The sequence below is a fragment of the Pseudopipra pipra genome, chromosome Z (genome assembly GCF_036250125.1).
Source record: "Pseudopipra pipra isolate bDixPip1 chromosome Z, bDixPip1.hap1, whole genome shotgun sequence".
In the NCBI taxonomy this organism is placed as follows: Eukaryota; Metazoa; Chordata; class Aves; order Passeriformes; family Pipridae; genus Pseudopipra; species Pseudopipra pipra.
Window position 1 is genome coordinate 27,854,744 of NC_087581.1, and position 25,861 is coordinate 27,880,604.

Genomic DNA, 25,861 nt, shown 5'->3' on the forward strand with positions numbered 1-25,861 from the left:
TTATGCTGATAGCTAAGCACAAGTGTTGATTAACGGAGCTCTCTCCGTTAGCATCAGATATAATTAGCATATCATGAAAAAATCCTTGCCTTTGGGAAAGGCAAGGAGGAAAGGCAAAGTTCTAGATACAACATCAGAATACAGACATGCACAATTCATAATCCTGAATGCAGATGAACACACAATTGTATATGTTCTTTTTTTTCTGAAATACCTGTATGGGACTGGCTAGATATGGTACAAGAGAACATAGTCTAGGGCTGAGCAGATACCCTACGGCATCTAAAAGGCATAAGCCACCTACGTTTAGGCAACTAAATCTCATCCCCAGTGGTTAAAGAAAGCATCATCTGACTTGACATTGCACCAGAGACCTGAATAGAAGGACTACTGCTGAGGATTTCTTCCATTTCTGTTACTTATCCATTTTCTACTCTCACTTTCCTTTCCTTCCTCTTTATGTATTTCTAACAATTCCTTTTTTAAAATATACAATGAAACATAAATTGCATCTTTTTTTTAACAAACCCTGATATAAGTAACCAAAAATGCTAAGTTAAATAAATATCATAATTCATGCCTTCTTTAATTTGTTCAGCACTGATGATTAATAAAATTAACAGAACACAAATATTCATGGGCTTTCTTCCCCCTCTTCATTCAGTTCTCAAGACAATCAAGACCTATCGGTGCAGTGGAGGGGTAAAAAAGTTGTAATCTTTTAACTGCACTTCACTGTTGCCCAAAGACACTAACACACCCACTTTGTTAACTCCATAACTCTAGCAGAATCCTACCAGTTACTTCTTCATCTCTTGCCTAGATTAGGAAACATCTGATATTTACATAAGCTGGAGTGCTCTTTTTCCCATTTTTGTCAGTTCTAGAAAAAACAAAGTAGGTTAAGAACATCACCCTACTTAAAAACAAATTCTTTTCCCAGGAGAAAGGGTCACTATCTTTAGGATCAGCGAGACAGAACAGAAATCCAAATTATGAGCCGATTTAGTAATAATCAGACATTTTAACCATGTTCCAGCCTTCTGCAAAGGAAGAGTAGGAAAACAGGGAAGGTGGGGAAGAGTAGGAAAGGCTGGCCTCCGTGCTGAGAAGAAAAAATATCATTCTGAGCCAAAAATACATTGGATACTTTCCAATCTATTATATTATACAGAATATGATAATGAGAACACCCAGGGACTTCATTTCCACACCTATAGAAACCTCTGGAAAGCTACAGTTGGTGAGGAAAAACAAGTGCTGCAATACAATTATTACTGCTGTGACAAATACAAAGATCACTTTTCTTTATAAACCTAGAATAAAACGCACTATAGAGAGTTTTCAAATGAAAGATTTTAAAACAGGAGAAATTGTGCGTTCTGATAAGGTCAAGAGAGCACCACAACCTGTTTGGAAGTTTCTCAGGAAATTATTCAATTCTAGAATATTTTTTTAATTGCGGATTGTACAGAAGAAAAAAAACAAACAAACAAAAACCCACAAAACAAAACTAAAAAAACCAACCAACCAACCAACCAACAAAAAACAAACAAAAACCCAAAACCAAAAACAAAAACCATACTTCCTGACCACTTTATTCTACCCAATGGCCTCCGGTAACATTATTCTTGCACTACTTCTCCTCCTTCCTCATACTTCCATTAGAATCAAAAATTTAAAACAAACTGCACAGGAAGCCCATTGCACTTTGTTCTACAAATGCAGACAAAATTAATTTGACCCTGCTTTTGAATTATTTCTTGGTTCTTCCAAATAAGACTGATTGTATGCTGCTGTTCCAATTATCACGGAGTAAGTTAATTTTGCAGAACACTATCATGGATGTAGGGAGCATGACTAACAGTATTTGGTAACCCAGGTTCGGTGACCTACATACCTTTCGGCTGCTCTTGAAGCTGTGCAGTCCACTGTACACTTCCTAGCTGAGGCATCACTAGCAAGTGACAAGGAAAGAGTCTCCAAGTTCAATAACTGACTGTCACTTCAATGAAGTGGGTTTACATGGAAAAAGAGAAGTCAAATCAACCCATCCCAAAGCCTATGCTCTGCAAAAACTGGCAAATGGATTTGTACAGCTTTTTAAGTCTAGCTGCCCAGCATTCTTAGGGGAAAAAAAAAAAAGAAGAGGAAGATTAGGACAAATTGTGTGGAAAAGCTATTAGTGTATCTTTTATTCATATGGAGAAAGGACAATTTCGGAGAATAAATGTGTTTAAAACTGAAGAAATGGCTAAATTATTCAAAGGGGAACACAGGTTATCACTATATTAATGCAACAGTTCTACTTTTTTTCTTATTTTTTTTGTTAAGTACTCCAGTTGGTATGCTAATGATGCCACTCCAAATCTACTAATGTCAAATTTGAAATTATAAGCTTTGCTGGGCAGACCTCTGTTTGTGAAGGAACCAATGATTAATACAACTTTTCATTAGGAATATTTCTGTGAATGGTAGCCACATAAATGATAGTACAGATTATATGCAATGGATTATTTGAAACTCACTTCTATGATTTATCTGTACCTACAATTTTCAGAAAATTACAGACATATAAAAAAGTTCACTAAATGTCCTCTCAAAGAGAAATTCTTGTATATTCTCAAATCCTCTTAGTAACATATCTGGGATATTTCAGTAATAATGATTTAATGTTGATCAAGGCTTTCTCACTGCAGGAATTTTTCAGGTTTCAAGGTTTCATCAAAACAGGTTTCAGGCCTCAATTCTTATGTTATGAACTCTAATATCTTAGCTATACTGACATTTTGGGAGTTGGTTCCTACTATTATTACATGAGTACAGTGATATTTTTATGTCATGGTCAAAATTAACAGCCAAAAAAACCACACACTTCCTTCAGGAAAACCTAGATGAAGAAAAATATCAACTGTAATTTTATGATACTATTATGATTTCTGATAAAGACAAAACTCCTTATGGTTTTCTGTCTCTCTGAAGAAGCCTGAGAACGCCATCTGGCAAAACATAGTTGCAAAAGAAAAGGAAAGCAAAACTCATGCAGACATGGACAGCTTATATGGATTCTCTTTGAATCCTTTCCATTGAGAACTGATGTTGCTTTGGACTTTGCCAACACAACATCATAGCACGTTCCTTTCGGTGTAAAAGAAAATCATTCAAGATTGAGACAATGCATCATCCTGTAGGATTTTTTCTGATTGTTAAATTGACGGGATGGATACCTTTCTGTCTTTTTACCCTAATGGATGGCAGTTAAGGCATTATTTCCGTTTATTTTTTTGTTACTGCCAGTAATTCTGTAGCTATCCAAGTAAGAGTTACATCAGTGCTCTCTCTTATACTTACAGGCAGGTAATGAAAATATGCTGTGCTTCATTAGAACTGTCTTTTAAGGTTAAAATTAAATCCTTGAGTGTAGATTCAAAAATTATACTGTAAGTGTTCTCATTTAACTCCTGTTCAGGGAAAAAAGATTTAAAATCCATATACTTTAAAATAATATGCTATAGTTACCTTGTGGAGAATTAATATTTTACTAAAGACTAAGAAAAATATGTTTGGCTAAAAGACTGAGAATGAGAATACAGAGCTGAACTACTTTAGACGCTGTCTTATACAGTACAGAGTCTGGTGAGACTATATGCCTTGCACCACAAGGAAGAATACATTTTAAGAGTGTAGGGGTGAGACAAAGAGAGAGAGAATGTGTCAAAGCTGGAGCAAACCTACTTTGCCTGACATACTCCCACATTGACTGTTAAACTGCTATATGAGAGTCTAAAAATCACTTGACTTTTAGACTAGAGTAGATGCAATTGTTCTTATGCAGTTACTTCTCCTACAGTAACCTTAGGAGTTACTTTTGCTAGAAGACTGGTTGGTGTACACTTCCAACCTGCTGCCACCAGAGGACTTTTTTCAGGTTGGTCACCTTAAATCAGTCATCATCACAATGCAATTTTTCTGTCACCTATGAGAAGCTCATCAGCTGGGAAGTCTCTTGAGCACTCTGGAAATATGAGTTTACCTTACCCACACAGTTTCTGCAACAACTAGAATAGCTAAATAATTCCACTTCCCATTAAACCATGAGCCCTTCTTCATATTTAAAGACAATCACCCCTGCTAAAAGCATTTTCTTCTCCAGCCACCTTTCCACTGTGAACAAAAAGCATATGTGCTTAACATTTCACTGCTGAGCAGTGTTACACACACTTTGAAAATGAGCTAGGTAATCTAAAACCAAATAAAAAGCAGCAGCTTGGAGAAAGAGTGATTTCTTGGATGCCACTGTGTACAGCTCTTATTTTTTAAATTCAGGAGAAAAGCAGAAAGCACCATATGCACCAAAACATCCACCTTATCTTTTGAGAAGCCATTCTGAAACACACCGAAGAATTCAGCTTAAGGACCCTTAAAGCTTTTCACAGTAGCTGTAAGATCCCAATAAAGTTGGGTCTGACTGATGCAGAAAACATTTTTCTAGACCCAATGTTTAGATAAAGCACAGGACTAGGCCTGTAATATGTATTTATTTGTTAATTGGTAAGTATATGAGATCATGTTGCTTACAGCTGGAACAAATCCCCCACAGCAGTCTCAGGAGAATCACTGGACTATTTGGAGCCTTCTTCATAATGCAAACATACACATCAAGAAGTTTCTTTCTCCAAATACATCTCTAAAATCTTAATTTTACATTTCAACACAATATAAGTACATAATATGGAAAGTATAGTAGTATTTTGAAGAACTTTAAAGGCATTTAAAGCATGCCTGTATTCAGCAAAAATTTAAAACATATTAGTGGTTTGAAAAATTTCACAGTATTGCTGGGAGAAATTTTATAAAATTGATTTTATGAACCAGATTCTGCAGTCTATATTCAGTTAAAATCTCTTTCAACTTGATCTTCAGCTTCTGCATTGACAAAAAAATACACTTTTTAGAAGTGGTTACAAAGTTGCCAATACAGAAATATAGAACATAAGGAATGCATTTTTTTGCACAATAGCCTTCACTTAATATAGCATATTTAATAGAACAGAAATGTAAGATAAATAGGATCATTTCTGCAACTATTGATAACAAATGAAAATAGATATGTAACTCAACATAATATTGACCATAAAAATAGTAATAAATTCTCTGCAATTTTCCGTTTACTGCTAGCTTTTCTGTTATTGTTTTCTTATTCTGAATCTTACTAAAGAAGTTACTAGAATGGATAAACTGAAAATCAAACAGCATCTAACAGCATTAATAATGCTTAAAAATTTTTCCATTATGCATTCCTTTTCCTTAATCTTGTGTGTCTCTTTCCTTGTCTTAATTTTATTATTAAATAGATTTAATTCTTGTTTGAGAATTAATTAATTCATGACTACTGCTCATTGGAATTTTAAATCCATCTGTTTGCTACTAAACATTTTTCATCACAATCAAATATGTTAAAAAAATTATAGGCCAAATGCACTCCCTGTCAATACTTTGTGACCCTATTTCCATCATTATGATTTCACTGTGACATAAAACCCCTTGTTAACTTTGTCAGAGTTTGTTAGGACTGTAGCTGCAAAACTGTAAGGTGGAAAGTCTAAATGAAAAAGTGATAACATGAAAGCTCTTTAAGAAACTTCTAGTACTAATGACCTCAAAACATACGTATGGCAAAAAAACATCCCAAAGCACCATTTATACAGGCATTCTCCAGCCCAAACACTTTTGAATCTGAGATATTTCTATGGTCTTTTTGCTTTTCTTTTTCTTTCCCTTTTTAAAAAAATGCCACGATTGTTTCCTCCTCCCTAGATAGTTTCCCTAGAGTCCTTATGGCTACTAGTGACGGCAAAAACCTACTTTCCTTGAGTACAGATTAAAAAATTCAACTCTAAATTACAGATAATCCACATAAATGTCACTATTAAATTTATATTTGCTGGTTACGAGGTCTTTAAAGTGATAGCAAATCAATAAAGCTTACTCTAATTATGTGGGATTAAGGTACCAATCTGTTTTCACACTAAACAAGCTTTAGACTAATGAAAAGTATCAGTGACCTTTGCCAAAATGCCTAACTCACCTGTTTCCCAATTTAACCAATGATATCTTAGTTTCTCCAACTAGTTACAGTACTTCAACCCTATAGATTTAGCACCCATACATATGAAAGTTATTAATGCTTTGTAAGTTCTTAAAAGGAGACACAGAAAGCAAGCTGATTAAAGCATTGGTGTATTATTTAATATTTATCACATTTCCTCTTTCAAAATAGTTTGCACTATCAAGCAGCATGTTTGTTTGTGTACTGTGAATTTCTTCAGCAATGCCACATTTAACAAAGAACAAAGAAGGAATACACTGTCGTAATTTTTCCGTCACAGTTTATCACCACAAAGTTTGATAGTAGCTTGGTATACTAAATGTAGACTTTACCTACTGAAAACTAATGCAGGTATGTATGATTTTATTAGTAAGAAATCTTAAATAAGCACATTAGAGGAATTAATCCTTCATTCCTTGTACACTGCTTATATATGTCATCATGCCATTATCTGATCTGAATAACAAGAACAATTGCATAATAAAAAAACATTACTGCTGACACATGCAACTTTGTTATATCAATTTTATATCTTCACGGTAATAGGTCTTTTTAAGTCCTCTGTTGTTTCTTCTGAATTACATTGAACTGATTTGACATTTTCCTATATAAACAATTCAAGATTTTACATACATATATAATCAAATACAATATTTATCAAACTTAAGTCATGATTTGACATAGGTCATTTCCCACAGCAGTAATTACAGCAAAAGTGGAGTATGTGTTGTCATTTTTTACACAGATACTGAAGTACTGCCAAGATATATCCTAAAACAAAGACTGAAGAGTATGCTTCAAACTAATAAAGCTATTGAGTATGTTGTGATTCAAGCTAAACTAAACAATGTAAATCCAGTAAGTTTTTTTGTTTTGCTTTGTTTTTTTACATAGACACTTTTTAAAACTTTCAACATTGTAATGTTGTGTGTTTGGGACCACCAAGCAGAACTGAAAGCTTAACCTAATAAACTTCTCTGTATGCAACCTCAAAACAGTTCATGTAAATTAGCTGGATATATTATTTTAATGCTTTGCCCACAGGGAATACAACACAAAAATGAGCCATGTCAAATGTTGCCTAGTCACCAAAAAAAAAAAAAAAAGGAAAAAACAAAAGCTTTATTCTTAACTGAAATGTAAATTCATAGTAATAAAACAATAACAGTAGGATTCCTTACTAAGCCAGCAAATGTGTTATCCTTTAATTTCAGGTTCACAAGTTCATTGGGTGTTTTTCTGTCATAAATGTTACTGTCAATTACCCAAAGACTACTGTAATGCAATATGAAAGTCACCCAGATTCACTGTCTCTGAACTTGTACCCTATGTTTTGTAATTCTTCCTTGCTCTAAGATTGTGAACACCTGAAAGCAACTCTGAATGTCATCCATCTGCTACAGCAGATTTAGTCTTTCCTGACTGTATCATATTAATTTCCTAAATAAATTTTGTCTAGTTATCTTTACTGTTGTGACACAAACTGATTTCCTTACTTCACAAAGGAATGCATTTCATTTGACCCTGATAAACTTTCACTCTTGGTGACATTCATTAGTTGTGATTTATTTTGAATTACATCTGAAAATGTAACATGAATTTCACATTGAGAAGTGTATTAGAATATATTTGTAAATGCATGTTTAATGGCTTCTAATGACACAAGTTTATTCTGGTTGGGTGAAGAGTAAAGACATAATACATAAGACAATTGATTTGTATAGTTTATTTACAGTACTCAGTATTCCGAATTTTTACTGTAAAATAACTCAAATTTGGTAAGAATTTGTAAAGACATAAGTTCATTTTATTCAAATTCACATCCATACTCTCCCTATAATAACTACAACGCATGAAGAATTTAAATCCAAGTCCATTTGGCTGGAATGGAGAAAAAATGCTGAAATGCTATTGATTCCTTCCAGGACATTCAAAACACCTGACTCAACTGTATTTCTACTGACATAACACTAAGGTTTTATTTAGGTATTAGCAAACATGAGCAAATATTTAATTGACATACCTGTCATTCTTATTTCTCTTCTCTACCTAGGAAACAGTTAACCCTCAACTATTAGTACTAGACGTTTCCTCTATCAGAGAGGCAGCAAATGTCAATAACGAGTCCACCGTCCCAAGAGAAATAATGTCTCCAAAAGTTCTCCTTCCCAGATGCAGATATATTTAGCGCTGAACAACACCTAACAGCAGACTCTTCATGACATACCCTTATTTTATCGTTTTACCTTCTGTCAACTCTACAGCTCAGCCAGCAAAACACAGTCTCACTGCTCATGAAACCCTTTTAAATGAGTTTATCTTTTTGTTTCCCCTAGATCTTTCTCACCTATTGAAAACAGTGCGATCAGTACTTTTGAATATGTCCCATAAAAGCACTTAGGAAGCAAAACCGTTGTCTGGAACTGTCATCCTCATTATACATACTTTTATATACATAAAACTTGATGAAAAATTTAGAAACTTTGGAAATGTGAACTAAAAATACTTACAACTGAATGGAGATAAAAATACTATCAGTATCTGTAACTCAGGCAAATTTCACATTAAACTGAATGCCCCATCACCAGGCATTACTTTTGTAGAACCCTCCTGAGGGAACATCTCTTTGTTTAGATATTGTCTGTAATCTATCAAATACCTACACTCGAACTACGGTAGACATTACACAATACCTGCTACACTCAGTTTCTTTAGACAAGTATTCACCTACAATTTTCTTTTCTCATAAGAGACCAGTAAAACATTTAATGCATTTTCCCACTGAAAACAGTTCAAGCTACCACAACCTCCAAGTTTCTCTTTGACCAGCACAGTAACCTGAAAACAGAAACATATGCATGCATATATATATGTATATAAAAATGTGTGTCTTTGCATACATATGTGTGTGAACGCTAGGAAAAGGTTTGGAGGAGCCCGAGAACATAGGGACAGAAATCAAGCAGATTTACTTACTAATGCTGTCCGCTCGGACGTCTTTGGAAACCTGAAGGAGTCTCCGCTTTCCCCTCCTGCCAGTCAGGCGCCGCGTTGTGCCCCTAGTCCACACAGGCCCAGAAGGAACTGCAAAGAGAGAGAAGCACATGCCACATCAGGCAGTTCTGTTTTGATGGGATCCAGCGCCGTTGCCGCTAGCTCCTGGGGGTATCCCTGCTTTCAGAGCAGACTCCGACAGAGTCATTCTTCCAAGGAATTTTTTTTTTTTTTTGGTCACAGTGATTTAAAAAACAAAACAAAAAAAAAAAAAAGGGAAAAAGAAAAAAAAAAAAGAAGAAGAAGAAGAGGCTTCCTGGGGCTCCTGCACCCTAAAATTTGCGGGGGGGGCGAGAGGGGGGGGGGCTGACGGGGAAGGGAGAGGTAAGGTACCTGCAACTCTCTCCGATAAGGCCGGCAGAGAGAGAGAGGGAGGGAGGAAAAGAGCGATGAGAGGGAGGAGAGAGGGAGCGACAGAGGGGTGGGGAGGCGGGGTGGGGGGTGTGCGTGTGTGTGTGTGTGTGTGTGTGTGTGTGTGTGTGTGCGTGTGTGTGTGTGCGCGGGGCGGGGGGCGCTGGAGCGGTTCTCTCCGCGGGTGCGGCGGCCGCCGGCTCTCGGTGCCGAGCGCTGCCGGCTGCGGGCAGGGGGCACGGCGGGGACCAGGGCGGGGGGCGCGCTCCCCCCGGGCCCCGCGCAGCCCCCTGCGCCGCTCAGCCCGCTCACCTGCATTTCCTTAACGAGCCACTTGATGGCCGGCGGCGGCCCCCGGGCCCCGCCGCAACTTTGGCGGCCGCGGAGCCGCGCCGCCCCCGCGGAGCTGGGGATGGGGATGGGGAGGTGCCGGCCGCGAGGTGCCGCGCCGGTAGCTGCCCGCGGAACTTTGCGCCCGGAGGCGGGTGAGGGGTGGGGGGTCCGGGAGGGCGCGGCGGGGGCTGCGCCGAGCCCCGCGTGTGCGCGCCGCAGCCGCGCAGCGATCCCGGGGCGCGCTCCGCCACCCGCCTCCCCCGGCGCTGCCTCCTCCCACCGCGCTCCCCGGCGTGTGCCACAGGAGTGAGCTCCTCGCTGTTAATAATAATAAGCCCCATTCCCGTCTTCCTCTCTCCCCGAGAAAACAATTAATAATGCATTAAAATAATGCACCTTTAAAGCCGCTGGCTGTCGATAATAAAATAATAATATTACCACTACTTAAGAGAGCGCTGATGTGGATGTGGTGGCGAAGCACGTTTTCCTATCATTCACACCCAAATGTGAGCACACATTCTGCTTCTGATATTCATAAGTCCCTCTCCCGTACCAGAGCAACTATCATTGTCACCATCAAAGAGAAAGTCTCCAAAGCTGAGTGGAGACATCGAGTCCCCAGGTGGCTGTTGTGGCTGGGCTGCAAGGAGGGCACCCTTCGCCCTCTTCCGTTCGCCCCAACAAATCTCATCGCTTCCCCTCTTTTGCTTATACCGGTGGGTTAAGCATTGTGTTTGGCCCTTTTAGTGTTTTCCCTTCCGTTCCTCCCCTGACGATAGTTTGTGTATTTTAAATAAAGATTTCATTCTGCCAACCCGCAGGAAGCTTTTAACAAGATGCAGCTGAGCGTGTCGATATCTTATATCTTTTTACTGCTGCTCCGACGTGTACATCAACTCCAAACTCCCTTCTTTTCTTCTCTGCCTGATACTGTAGCATCTCAGAGACGGCGGCGGCGGCAGCCTCAGAGCTCTGCTCCCGGTGGGCACTTTTACTTTGCCCTCGAAGTATCTCCCAGCAACGAGACCCGTTGGAGCCCCTTCCTCTCCCCCCCTCCCTGCTTCTTTACAGAAAAATGCTGGGGTGATTGCTGTAAGGTTTCCAGTTCCACTGATAACACAACACTGTCTGAGAGCAGATGGGGGGGGGGGGGCGGGGGGTGTGTCGGGATTTTCATTATGTTTAGAATACAGTTTTGTGTTTGTGCTATTTTTAATTAAGATTTTTCCAGAAATAGATCCCATCGAGATTTAATTTACGAAGGTATTTCTAACGCAGGTCAATACTGTCTTCCAAGAGGAACATTCACAATCATTTGCCTCCCCACAACAGTGCACAAATGCTTTTAACAGACGGTAAACCGTTTATGCAAGACTAAAAGAAGGGATTTTGTTGTTGGGGTATCTTTGTGTTTTATGAAGTTTGATTGGGGTTTTTTGGGTTAGGGGTTTTTGTTGTTGTTTTGATTTTGTATGTTTGTTTTAATTTTCATTTCATCTGCATTAAAATAAAACTTTGTTCAGTATGCCAGGTACCTCTTTATTGATTTCTGGGGTTTAAGAGACGCTTCCTCCCCCCACGGGATGTTTTGAATGAAGGTGATTTCTTTCCATGATACCGTTTCTAACCCGTAGCTGTGCAGTTCTAGCTTGCTGGTCGCCTGCTACTCCACGGTAGCTCAGCCGTAACCACCTCCCCGTGCCCTGGCACCAAATTAAACCTGAGGAGAGGCACTGCGCGGGCCTAAGCCTCTCCAAAACCTAAGCGCAGTCAGAGCTGCCTCCGGGGAAGGGCGCGGGGTGAAACATCCCAGCCGGGCCGCGGGGCGGACGCGGAGCCGCTGCGGGGCGGGCGGGGCTGGGCCCGTGGGCACCGCACGGCAGCAGGTCAGGGCACGCAGTCACCCCGCAGCCCGAAAACGGGGCAAAGGGGGATCTTCCTCGCCTTAGAGGTGGCAGAGGGCGCACCGTCCGCCTGCGGGTATGATTTCATCTCCGAACTTCACCCTCCGCAAACTAGAGCGCTACCCTGAAAAGAGGACAGGAGGTGAAGAGCTCCTGGTACACTTGGTAGCTGGCTTTTCTTTAAGGTTCACTTCAATTCAGTTTGACCTAGTTTGAAGCACGAAGGTTCAGAGTTTGGGGGGAGTGGTGGGAAGGACAATAGAAGAAGAATAGAAAAATATTTCCCTCCCCGTTTTTCCTCCCAGTGGTGTTTTACCCTTTGGTAGATCACTTTTGAGTATTGCTTTAAATTACAATTAAGTATGACATCACTAGTGTTTTTAAAACTGATTTAATCTATACACTAAAATACTGCTAAATGCAGTAGAAAATTAGCAGAAAATGTGTGTAACATCTTAACACCCCTTATCAAATTGGAATTATACATCTTTCATTGCTATGTTCCATTCAATATTCAGTCTTTTCCCTTATTTTTTCCTTTGTCTTAGATTTTTCCAGCTTACTATGTCTTGTTCCTGTATTTCACTGCAAAATTCTTCAAGGGGTACTGTATTTCATGAGTACCAAAGTTTTGTGCAGTATCATATCTTAAAGAGGTCACTTCTTGAGAATTAGCTGTGAAGCTCAAATGAACCACCTATTCTCCATCCTGAGCATTACAATAAGCTTTTTAAAATTTGTGAAGGCTGGGGTGAATTTAACATTAGAAATTGTTGCAAAGTTGGCCACATGAGAGCAACTGGAAAAAAAGTCATGTGCATACAAAACCACATAGAAATAAACTGGAAATAAAAATAAAAATAAAAGTAAAATGTTACAAATATTAATTTAGAAGTAAATATATATCAGTTGAGAAAATCTCCAAGCCACAGTGTTTGCCAAATCTTTTGACCTCTACCATCTGAAATAACTGAAATTTAACATAGAGCCAGTGCTGCAGCTATAAGCAACTAATACAGTAGGAAAGGTGATTTGCATATTTGCTTTTTTTAGAATTTAGTTGCAGTAGTAAATATGCTGTTTTGTACATCACCAGCACTTCTTTTTGGGCATAATCTATTTCTTTTTTGCAAGCCGTGCGTGAAAAGTATGGCTGAGGTTGGACATTTAAAAAAAAAAAATATAATGAAGTTGGAGGAAAAGAAAATGCAAGCCCAGAAAAACTGCAAACCTGACAGTTTTAAGATGCAAAATATCATCGCATTTTTCTTCCACCTTTAGGTCTCTGTGGGCTCACATGCTTCTTTTTCTCAACAAACTTCAGTCCTCAGTTCTCTGCTTTTCGTGGACTAGCATCTGCAAAGAAAAGATGTAGACATTTTGGTAGGTAGCATATGAACAGAAAGAAGTTTAATTGTCACATCCCAAAATAAAAGTTATGAGATAAGAGGAATAAGAAATACACAGGAAAATACATAGCAAGAAATGCTTTGTGAAACTATTCTTGATTGTTTTATTCTGGGACAGAGTCTAACATCTCCTGCAGGAAACTGAGAAGATGACTCAGCAATTTATAACCACCTGGAAGGCAAAAAGGACCATTTCTGCAAAGACCAGGTGCCTGTGAGCATCTCTGAAGCTCTGATATCCTCACATGATTAATTTGTCTGACACAGGTTTGTCAATACAAGCTCCTTCCTTATTCGCACTGGCCAGAGCTAAATAGTTTATTCTGAGGAAAAAATAAAACACACAAATGAGAAGTAACACAGTACTAGTGTTAATATACTTTCGCAATAATCATGTTTTAAGAAGGACAGGGAAACTGTATGTATTTTTTCTCACTGTGTGTAAACCATAATTGCTCATTGTTCAAAGTCTGCAACCATAAGCTACACATGCTCCAAATGTGCATATGATGAGAAAAATTAAGAAAGAAATGCATTCATATATGTGAATTATATTATTCATATATGTAACTTTCTTACAAAATGAGAGGAATTCATCTTTGAGCAGGTGTTTCCTACCTTTGGATTGCAGGATTCCTAAAAATATACTTGCTGACATAATCTTTCATTTTCAAGTTGCTGAAATTTCTTTGCATGCAAGGGGTAGGTATGCACCCATGAGCCAAACACCTCATGGGTCATAATGGGAATTTTTCCTGGGGAAGAATTGTAACTCAGGAAGCATAACAAGATGTTAAGGAGGAAAAATAAAAGTTTATTTCAGGACAGTGATATTTGTATATTAACTATGTTCATTTATAGAAAAACAGCCATATTTCCAAATATATTTACTTTAAAATAATTTGGTAATTATACTTGTATCTGGTAGTACTTTCATTAAAAATGTTTAAAAAGAAAAAGAAAAATAAAATATTCAAACTAAATGTCATGCAATATCTTCTTAATTGTCTTTTTTCTTTCTTCAAGGGATGAAATGGGTCTATATATACCCATTATCTAGAAAGTATTTTTTCCTTCATGACTGAATGCCATATTTTTTCTTTATTATTTCAAACCTCTTATGTATTAACAGTTTCACACTGCACAGAAGAATTGAATCTATTTTTAATAACATCAGGTAGAAATCTTGAACATTTAAACTGTAGAGCCTGGGTCAGAGTGTTTGGATCTGGCAGTCTTAAGCTATTGTGCCCTCTCTTCCTAAAACACTGTTTAGGCATCTATGTTTAAATTCATAGAACTGCTGTCCATTTTACTTCACTGGTATAACAATAAGGAACAACTCTTCAGTGTGATTCTACAGAACACACCTCTGACTAGGCAATCTGCTTAAGGAGTAAACAGAAAAAAGGAAAACCAGCTTAATGTCTTTATGTCAAAGTAGATTTCTAAGTGTTAGAGATCAACCTTGGAATAGATACAAAGAACCGTATCAATATATGTTTGTGTTATTATAATTCCTTTCCAGCTGATGTTAGATTTGACAGCCCATCTGACCAGACCACACGTCTGAGCAATATATCAATACTAATGTTCACATGAGCCTTGAAATATTCCAGAGATTTCAGTCTGCATTTAAACATGCATTGAAGTACAATCAGATTTTAGTCTGTTATGGATTTAGATTCTGGTCTGCAGTACTGAAGATAAAGCAAGATTTTCCCATTTAATTTAGTGAGGACAGGATTGGTCTCCAAATGAGTAACCTCATTTCTGTTCTTAAGCAGAGAACCTGGGAAGAGCTTGACAAGTGTTTCATTAATCCTCCTACTGATATTTTGCCTGAGTTTCTTATACAGTTGGAGTACAGATTGAAGATAACTTTAGATTTCTGAAATTAAAGGAAAAAAACCAATGTTGTTCTCACCTTGAAGCCTCTTTTTTTTCACTAATTCCTACAAGATATCTTAGCATATGTTTTATATCCTTGATTAAAAAGAAGTGACGTGTTAAAAATAAAGTAAATTATGAAAATGAGAGAATAAAGTGATACTTTTCTGGGGAAAAAAAAAGATAAATGATGGCAGAACTCCTTAAGGTAGGTAGTGATATACCTCATGATAAAAAAATCATAATTCCTTTTGTGCTCTTTTAATAACGACCTTCCTCTCTATTATAGTAATAGTTTAAAGAAAGAAAAGCCTTTGGTTATGTCTTGGTGAAGTGTGTGTCAGATAAGAATATTATTTTTAATTTGTAGACTAATATAATACATGCTGATTTTTTATACATCAAGTCGTGTCTTCATGAACCATAAAATACCTTTTTCTTTCTTGGCTTACCCTTCTGATTACTTTACCTTTTAATTTTAGGGTTTTATGGGTATCTCTATAATTTCTCCATGACTTAGAACCAAAAGCTATATAGTCTTGGAATCAATAGACCAGATCTATGCAACATAAAATGTTATGTATATGGCTTTTAAAACACTTTTTAATAGAAATTAGGTAAAGAATAGAATCTTTAGTGAAAATAATTATTTTAAAGAATGATAGGTCTTTTTGTCAGCAACATTTCATAGTGTTCGGTAAAGAGGAATGCTTGTTCTGTCTAATTTCATTTTTGGTGAAAAGTTAACTTATTCCTTTTTTTTTTTTTTTCCCTGAGGTCCAATTAGGTTTCAATAACCTATTTAAATTAAGATTTATGCTCACTTTGAGTGTTTTTTGGTATTACCTCTTGAAACTATGATTGAAGGCATGACTGTTTATTATACCCTAGCACCAGTTATACCTTTTCTGCTTTCGTTGCAGAGATAAGTGTATATCTGCAGATAGGACACCATTCTTAAATCATAACATACTTCAGGTACTAGCTGTACAGAGTATTTAAGAGCTCTCAGTTTCCACTGAAACCCATGACTCATAACTCACAACATTCTCAGCAACTTTTCCGTTTGATTCTATAAACTCTTAATGGAAAATGGTATGTATGTGTGTATGTAGTATGAAAAATAGCGCAAAAGTTAGACTGTTCTTGGAATCATTCCTCCAGTTGTGGAGAAGAAAAAATCCTCTATGTATTATTGCACAGATCTGTAGGAAACCAACTATGAGCAGGAATTATCTCACTATTTCTCTAAATGTATAGATCATCAATAAAGTTACTAGCAAAAAATTGACATATATAATGCATATTTTTGAACATAACCAAGAACTGTGAGATGAAAAAGACAGGAAAAGATCAGATGAAGAAAGAAAAAGAAAGAAAAATGAGGAGGGGGAATAGTGGATGTACCCCCACAGATTAATCTAAAAGCCATTTCTTGTTTATGGAAATCTCCTTCCTACAAACCTGTTTTCATGATTCAGCAGTCTAGAAGTCTATGATTTGCAATACTAGATCTATGAGCAATGATGGAAAATTCAGGTCAAAGTGAAACTTTCTTGTAGAGAGGATAGATGAGAGACATTGTACAACCTGGGCCTGAATGATCAGTATTTTCAGTAATTTGTTATGACATTAGGTAAGTGATACAGTTTCACACAGCTATATAGTGCCAGTGCTGGTGCTGGCAACCATAATGATGGTGAAGCAACATTAAAGCCTATGGATGACGAAAATTAAATCTGAAGTGTCACTGCTGTTGGGAAAATATTGCCAGAGAAAGCAATATTTTAAGATGTGATGCAGACTTTGCATACTCAATAGAGTGGCTTCGAAGTTTTATAGGAAAAATACTATAATGATGTGCCAAAGAAAAAATATTTTAAACATTTTAAAGTTAAAATTCATTAAGCATTTCAGAAGATGAAAATGCCTACTTTTCTGGGTAAAGTTCCACACTAAAATTTCCTGATAACAATTCTCTCTGTAAGTGTATCCTCAAAGAAACACTGACAGTCTTCCAAGAGGTAAAACTCACACTCAGGAAATAGCTCACCCACCCACCATAATTTTTTTCTTGATTACTTGGAGTGAAATATTTTTGAAACTATAGTTCATAAATGCTAACTGCTAAAACAGAAAAGGTCATAATTTAAACTATTGTAAACAGGGAACTCCTTGTGTTTTCAGTGTGAAGCACTGAATACACCACAAGGGAACTGATGCATAAACCATGCCAGGGTTTCACAGATTTTATTGTTCTTGCATATTAGTGAAAGAGCATAGCAATTCTTGTTCGTATCATCCTAAATCATTCACAGAAGATCAGATAGAGTCTATTTTCTGCCAGATATATAGTGACATAATAAATAAATCTGTCATTATTGTTATAAGATTGCTTACATATTACAAGTGATTTTGATAAACCAAGAGGTAGTATTATGCTATTAACTCTCCACTGTTTGACTTAGAATAGCATACTATCCAGAAATTCCAATGTACTTTGTCAGATTCCAAATGAGTCACAGATAAATTTGATTGCTTTGTAAAAAAAATGCTGAGCATAAAACGCAAAGTGAAGCTGAAAAGAGAGCGAGAAGCTCAATGGGAAATTTAGGCATTTTTGCTCTCACTTTCACTAAAGTTCTGCTTTCATTTGTCACTAGAAAAATCTTTCCCCTACCCACTCTCTTGGACTGTCTTACCTATTTAAAGTGTCTCCTACAGGTGCTTGTACAGTGCCCAACACAATACTATAACAAGATAGTACAAGAAGGCAAACAACCCTTAACCTACCAGTTGTGATTAGAACCATAAATAGCAGAGATATACAATGCTTTCCATGTTCTGACCCATTGCAACACTTAAATTTATCTTAATAAATTGCTTGAGAAAGAACCAAGTCAATGTATGTTCTAATATTACTCTAGCTATGATAAAGGTTAATAGGCTTGTTAGGGTTATACAGCAAAATTCATGCACACAGTGACAGTGCTTGACTCCAAGTAAACCACCAGATTCTAAACCATTATTTTTAAGTCTTAAACTTTAATGTATAATAAAAACAGAGATTGTTTTTGTCTTTCAAGACCCTAATGATCTCCTCTACACTAGTTTCATTAGTGTTAGATCGGATGTACATTTCTATAAACTCAGAATCGGGCCCACGAGTATTTCCAAATGAGTTCCTCCAATATAGTGTGACCTTAGCAGTACAAGTACTAACAGAAGAAACTTTTTCTTTAAACTGCATCATGAGAGTGAAGTACAGCAGAATATAATGTCTGCTTAAAAGAAATCAGAATCTCCAAAGTACTTAATGACCTGCTTTTTCAATTACAAAGAATCAATAACAAATAAAACCCTTCCAATTCCCGCTAACTAAAGTTATTAAAATAAATCAAGTTTTGAAAAGTTTACAGTGTGAAAGAAGTTTAGTGGTTTAGACTTCTGTGAGCTGAGTCTTAAATGCTCTGAACATAATGCTAAAGACGTGGTCACCAAGGAGTTTTTTATTTTGGTAGCTTATGTAATATGTAATGAATACCTTATTCGGTTATGATTCATTATTTAGCCCACCACTAAAAACTTCAGCTCAGGCTCTTACTGCCTCAGTTAAGAAACAGAACCATTGGCACAGGCCCACAGAAGTTATCCCCATTTGATATGGCCAGGACAAGACTCTTTACCCTTCTCAGGCTGGCATTGGGACTACTAGGCCCATGGCATCTGTGCATTCCAGCTCAACTAAAGTAGAAAAAAAAAAATAACCTCTGATATTGCCTACATGCAGTTGCAGAGTATGTAAACATAATAATTTATTACATCAACTCAAAGCAAGGAAATGATGATCATTACAAAACAGAAGTTCTTTGGAGTTTGCAACAGCATACTGAAAATCAGTAGATTTACCATTCAGAGAAGGTTAATTTTCAGCTTCAGCTCATAGGGAAACTATTTGTCCCCCAGAATAATGGTGAAGGGAAATAAATAATTAGCAGGGCTATATCTTACACCTTGTAGATAACACAAACCTTCTAATTCTGGGCACTTCCTGCATTTTTACAGAATTAAGCCAGCCTAATTCAAGAATCAAGTCCATATATTTAGAATTCATGTGTTCTGTTGTTTAAGGATGTCCCATATTTTGCTTGCTGACATTTTTTGCTTGTTGTTCTTTGACTTTCGTAGAGGGCAGCAATGAGAGTCAGTGTATATTCCTACGCTGTCTTCTTGACTAGGTTATTATGTGAGTTGGTCACTGACTTAATATGGAACATTCAAAGCAAAATATTTGCCAAGAGTGGTTTCTCTAACAATTTCAGGAAGTTTGATATTATTGGATTCCAGGGCTTCTGAAATGCCAATAGCTTAATTCACCTTCATCATATTCACCTTTCTGTTTGCTTGGCTTTGAAAGGATTTAGCATTGTATATCAATATAGTCCCCATGGCATCTTGGGCTTGATAATATATTTTCCAAGTTTTTGGCTCTCAAATCAGTTTGGAAAACCCCATTACATACAGCTTCAATCCTCTTATTTATACTTGAAACTACCTCTTAAAAACTGTCTAACCTTAATTAAGAACATCTGCCTTTGCTGTCAGCTTTTGTTTCAGTCCCATGATCTCCTCTCTCACAGTGGAGAGCATGCAGGTGGACACAAGGATGACAATATGGGAGCACTAACTCATATTCATTGACCTGATTTTCAAAATCAAGTATAAATAAGTAGCTTTCATTCTGTGAAGCATTTAAACTCCAGAAACCTTAGTGTGGGGGTTAAAAGTAGTCCGTCTGATCCTTAAAACATATCGTGATTAGCTGCTTGAAGCTTTCTGTATTAGAGGCATTAAATGATGTCTACAAGCTAGATTAAACCTCTTTGCTATAGTAAGGGTTTGGGTTTTTTTAATATATTCACAAATCACAAGTAATGAAAAGTCAAAAGAGTACTTGACTGTGTCTCCTTTTCTGGATGCTCACTGACTGGACAGTAAATTTACACATTAGGAGACTAAAAGTGTAACCATCTACTAGAAACACAAGCAATCAAGAAGGTTTCTGGAGGATGATACGTGTACTAGATGATCAAACCAACAGTGGGTCTGCTCACAGCTAGCTTTACTAATACAGAAGAAGTGATTAATGAGTGACAATCAATGGTTGTCTCAGATGTAGTAGTGAGATTCAGGTTCCAGTTCATAAGGGAAGGTCTGTAGGATAAAATCTACTTTTAGAGCAAATTTCAATTTATTCAGGAAAGGCAGCTCAAATAGGCCTATAGAATTATACTTAACTATTTACTAGAAGGAAAAAAAGATATCTCCTCTCTACTACACGATTTCTTAATTCATGTAGACAAATAGAATGATTGTATTTTTCTCAAATGTTTTTTCTTATTTGAATTTAGGGTTAGCTTTAATAGTGTTATTAAAATATATAAGCCTTTTTAAAACAAATCTTAAATTACTGGAAGAGTATTTATTTATGCAGAAAAGCATTATTGTTGTTCAAAACACAAACGTATGAAAATGCATATGCTGCAGAAATATTTTGTTTTGGAGTAACAAAGAAAAAATTGATGACTGTGAATTCTGATATAAAACTAATTTTGTTTTTATTTTAATCAAATATCTTTGGATTAGCATAAACTACCTATCAAATGCCAAAAAAAAATCCTTTTTACATTTGTTAACTTTTAATTTTTGAACTTTTGCATATTTGAAAGAGATTGCCTCCAAAACCAGATAAAAAACCCTAAAAAACTTGAAACCCAACCTTATACTGTTAGTTGAAATGAAGAATTTTTTAAATATTCAGATAAAAAAATGCATACAAATATTTAATAGGATGAAGACTTACTTTAGGTTACACAAAAAATAGGTCACTTTTTTTTCAGACTCTCTTCATAGAAATTCCAGGGTTTCATTCACAGAGTGCATGGGAGCACAGTTGTAATTGCTCTTGATGTGAGGGAAAAAAACAACAGATGTGGATGTTAGTTCTACAAAACATTTCTTATATGGTCACCACTTCATCAGAGGGTTTGGACATTTTCTTATATACTTCTTATTGTTAAAAGAAATCTTATACACTGTCATTTTACTCAGAAATAGCAGGTCCTTAAGACCACACCTCACATCTTTGTCAGTTTTAAACTTCCAAGGATGCTCTAACCATAGCAGAATTTGAGAACTTCTGAGAATCTGTGATTTGTTTAATGAGTTATAAATTAACTCAAGAGCCTAATCTTCATTGTTCAAAGTCTCTACCTACGAGGTAAAAAAAAATCTCTTTGGGTATTTCAAAAAAGGAATATCTGATTGCCTTTGCAGCTTCATTCAGACAAGAATCTTCGCTCAAACTACCTACCAGTAAAAGTTCCTGTGTGTCAGCATTCAGTTCTTCTGTGTGGAATGACTTTAAAATCTTGATCTCACATTGGTTTGCGAGAGGGGAGAACTCTCTATTCCTATCTGTCAATTTACACTTAAAAGTAAAGATAAGCTCATCTCTTCTCAAACATCCCCTGTAGCAATAAAAGCTCAGCAGTCCAAATTGCAATCTCACTAGAATGTGGCAATCCCCTCCAGTTTATGCTATCAGGGTTTCACTGAAAGTGACGACAAGGGTGCTTTCTCAGTGCTGCTGAAAATCACCAGGAATGTGCATGTGTACATCGCACTTAGCCTCTGACCATGGACTCTGCTGGTGATGCACAAACCCAACATTTTCTCTCAGGTATTGTTGCTCTGTTATGCTGCTAGAAGTAAAAAGGGATATTTGTTTTTGTCAGAAAACCATACACTCCTAAGGCTGTGACTTTCTGTTTATACACTAACTTATCACAGACCAGACCAGCTGGAGTGTTGCTGGACTCTCCAAAAGCTACCAGCATGTGAATAGAAAAATTTTGGCAATACAAATAAAAAAGTCTCAGCAACAGAAAAGGAGTGAATCATACTCCTTAAATGTACACCAAGAACGTAAGAAATGAGGAAGGCGTTTTCCTTAAAAGTGTGGCCACACTTTGGGTTCTATGTACCTGTTGATGCCCATTAATTTTTTCTCTTGCTACAGAACTGTCAAATGTTGTCCTGATGATGTTGTCTGAAATCCTGGAGTACATACCTATATTAGCCTGCTCCATATTTTTTGAACACAAAATATTTTCCTGCAGGCTTTTGCTGCTACTGCCAGCCAAAACAAGTACCACAGTCATTCTGCCCCCAAACTTCCTACATACCCTTTTGTTTTTAACCCAACAAAAAAAGAACAGTTCTACTCAATTAATGACAAAAATGGAAACTCTTCTTTACAGCAGGAATCACAATTTTCTCTCCTGTATGATGACAGTTTCTGTATCTCTTGGGGGCATGCCTACCTCTCCACCTGCCTCTGCAGAGATCTCCTTACCTCAGAACCATTCACCACTCATAACACTCTTCATTCCTTTTAGTCTGCAAGACTTTGTAATTTTGTCCTTAAGGTTTTAGGACTCTGAGCTTGTTTCTAATATTGTGCCACATTTTGAGGTATTATTTGTTTGCTTGTTGCCTTATGTAGTGTGGGAAGCCATTCTCCTGGGCCTTTAGATGGCCTGTAAACTCAAAGGAGTGAGTAACTTTCGGTGGGTAAGAGCAATGCAGACTTGGTGTTTCACTATGACTTCTGCCCCTCTCTAGGCCCCAGGAATCCCATTGTTTGTGAAACCTTCATTCTCCTTGTAAATACTTTTGGCTTTGTCTTCAGTTGTCTAATTATTATGTCAAGCTCCGTGGATGCTCCAACAGGGACTTGGGAAGAAAGGGTAATGGAACGTTATAAATAAAATTAGTATTAATTATTACCCTGATTATCTTGCATCTTTTGTCTCTCTCACCCCAGCCCTTTGGCTGTATGCCTGGTCATTCTTCTGAGTGTCTGAACAGGTGCTTCAGAAACTTTATCTTCTATGAAAATTTCTAAATAAACCTTGTCCTTTCTTTAATCATAAAAAGGAAGATAAAAGCAAAGCAAATCAAACAAATCAAACTGAAATATCATCTATTAATTTTCATTATTATTTATAGAGTAGTAGGAAAATTTCAGGTTTGATATAAAAAGCTTAAATACTATTAAACTATTTAAATTGTTCTTACACTACTGGTTTCTGTAACAAATGTGGATAGTGCCTTCCTAAATCTTCGTTCGCGAAGCCTAGCCATGATGATGATGACACTACTGGTTTATAGCAAACATACTTTTGATTTTTTCCTACTTAAGGATGGACTCAGAATTTACTGTGTTATTTACATTATTGAATTTACTATATTATTTCTAAGAAACATGAAATATAATACTTTACATACCTATGTTTTAATTGCTTATACAATTTATTTAAACTCTCTAAGTCATCAAGGACATTTCTTAGAATATTTTTTGCATTTTGCCAATACACAAGGTCTTCAAATGTCAAAAGAGATAATAGAGCTTTTCAGAGATCTATTTTGAACTTAAATATTTTTATGACTTTTATGTGATGCTATTTTGTACTTAGAAAGCCTATTTTGTTCCATGAAATCTAGGCACTCCTTCGTGATCCTGTTGAATATGAAAGAACCAAAGGTCATATGCCCTTTCATACAGATTATGACATGACCCATTCTAAAACAGCTAAAGCCCGTTCTGAGTGCAGGATTCTTGTTTTCCAGATTAGTGATTCTCTCTGAATGTCTGGAAGCTGTATCTTGGGATGATGATGCCTGTGAAACAATTCACTACTACTGCTTTAAAAAAATGGAATGCTGAAGAAATAAAATAGCTTAGTGTTTGTCAGTTGGTTCCAACGCACTTCAGACAAAGACAGGTAAAACTTTTTACAGAATTTAATCTCCTCAATACAATTAATGAGATTTATGAGAAATATTATGGAAATTATGAAATTATGCCAGTTGATAAATAAGCACTGTGAGGAAAAAGTGATAGCTATCTAGTACTACTCAGGTGTATGATATGCACCAAGATTTTTATAAATACAGGTACCTAGTTTTGTGCATCAGAGGACCTTCATGATCAAAGACAGGACACTGTCATAGTTAACAGTCTTGTTTGGGGTTGTTTTGGGTTTTGTTTGGGATTTTTTTGAGTGCTAAAGGCCAAATGAGAAATTTAGAACCATACAAGTCTGTGTACACCATGCAATTTGAAAATCTGATGATACATATCTCCTTCTCTTGACATAAAATTCATATAGAAGAGTTCATGCTCTGTCAATAATTGTAGATTAATTTCTACGTATAGATGTTACACATCCTGATCCTCCCCTTTGAGGTGCTTCTCTAGACATGTCTTCTTTGATTCTGAAGCATCCATGGAATGATACCCACAGTACACTGTATTTGAGCTAAACCTTGTGCAACAGGATGGATGTAGTCCTCCTCCAAGTGTGGTTGCAAACTTCTTGGGTAAAAACTTGACACAAGGATAATGGATTCTCAGTCTTAAAAACATTGACATCAAGCCAAGAAATACAAGTTTGATGAGTCATTCAAGGTCACAACTGCATACATGATAGAGACAGCTCTGATCCTATGTATGGTTTTTTTTCAACTTTACTGCGAAACCTTTTTCTCCTTTTATCAATATTCTCCTTCATCCTTGAAACTTCAAAATTATTAGGTAGTTTAGAGAAACACATTGTCGCTGACTTCCTGCAACTTCCACAGACTAAAACAAAAACACATTTTAATTAGAACACTTGATTTAATTGGTGCTATGAATCTCTGGTTACATTTGGCAATGAATCACAAATTAACATAATCTTTTTTTAGAACTTTTCCACAGGTTTTCTGTTGTTATTTTTTAAACCCACAAATTTTGTATTCCTCCCACTACCTGCCCCCACATATGGTCTCTTAAGATTCTAAAATTGTACGAGTCTCCCTGACATGCATTACAACCCATCTGTATTTAAAGTTATGCCTTCTACTAACTGTTGTTTTATATTATTCTGTGATTTTTCTCCCCCCACCCACTTTTAAATGCATTATCTATTCACATCTGAGTAGAGTGCTGTCTTGTCAGAAAGACAGCTTGATAGGTACCGTACCCCTCAAAGAGTCAAACTTAAAAATATTATCTATATAGACATTGTCACTGAATCACTGCTCTGAATGTATCCTGAATCTCTGCCCTCAAATTACAGTATTTCCCATTTTATTTTCTGTGCTATAAATGCAACAATAAGCACACTAACCAATTTCTTTCCCCTTAATTTCAGAATACTATTTATTATTGGTTGAACCAATAAAACACCCTCAGAAATGCAATATTAACCAAAGAGATGGAAAACAAACCCTACAGTTAGACGGAAAACCCTGACAGGAGGTAGCAATTTTTTTCTAATTATATATGCAGTGTCAAAAAAGCACTGCTAGCATTTTGCCACCACAATGTTCATACAGTCACATGTCAGAGCAAGTGTCGGTTTTAATTGTGAATTTACAATTAACATGCAATTTTACTATTCAAACTCATGCTGATATTAGCCATTTTAATTCTGTAAGTTGAAAATATAATACTAGGTTACTGTCAAGGAGATGAAGCCCAACCTCACTCAAATGTAGAAAGATTTATAATCCCAATTAACATTTGAAATATATAGGGATAAACTTACAAAATGTGAAGTGTCAGTTACTAAAATCTGTGATCTGTTTCCCTCGATCTCATGATGCCATTTCTATAGCATATTGCCAGAGGCAATATGTCTATGAGTCAATTATATATCAACATTTATTTTTCAGTGACTCCCTTAGAGGACTAAGGAATT

General features: G+C 36.6%; 1 protein-coding gene across 30 annotated transcripts in view; it reads right to left on the minus strand.

Moving 5' to 3' along the window:
* The window catches only part of PTPRD (protein tyrosine phosphatase receptor type D), a 1,159,674-nt gene extending 1,150,065 nt beyond the window's left edge, over positions 1-9,609 (minus strand). For 12 of the 30 annotated variants that reach the window (XM_064641432.1, XM_064641446.1, XM_064641444.1 and 9 more), the window contains exons 1-2: positions 9,497-9,609; positions 9,086-9,193 (exon numbers count right to left, since the gene is read on the minus strand). The gene's annotated coding sequence lies outside the window, so the exon portion shown is untranslated. The remainder of the gene's footprint in view (positions 1-9,085; positions 9,194-9,496) is intronic. The other 18 variants (XM_064641445.1, XM_064641443.1, XM_064641441.1 and 15 more) reach the window with 3 other exon arrangements.
* Positions 9,610-25,861: the final 16,252 nt, after the last annotated feature.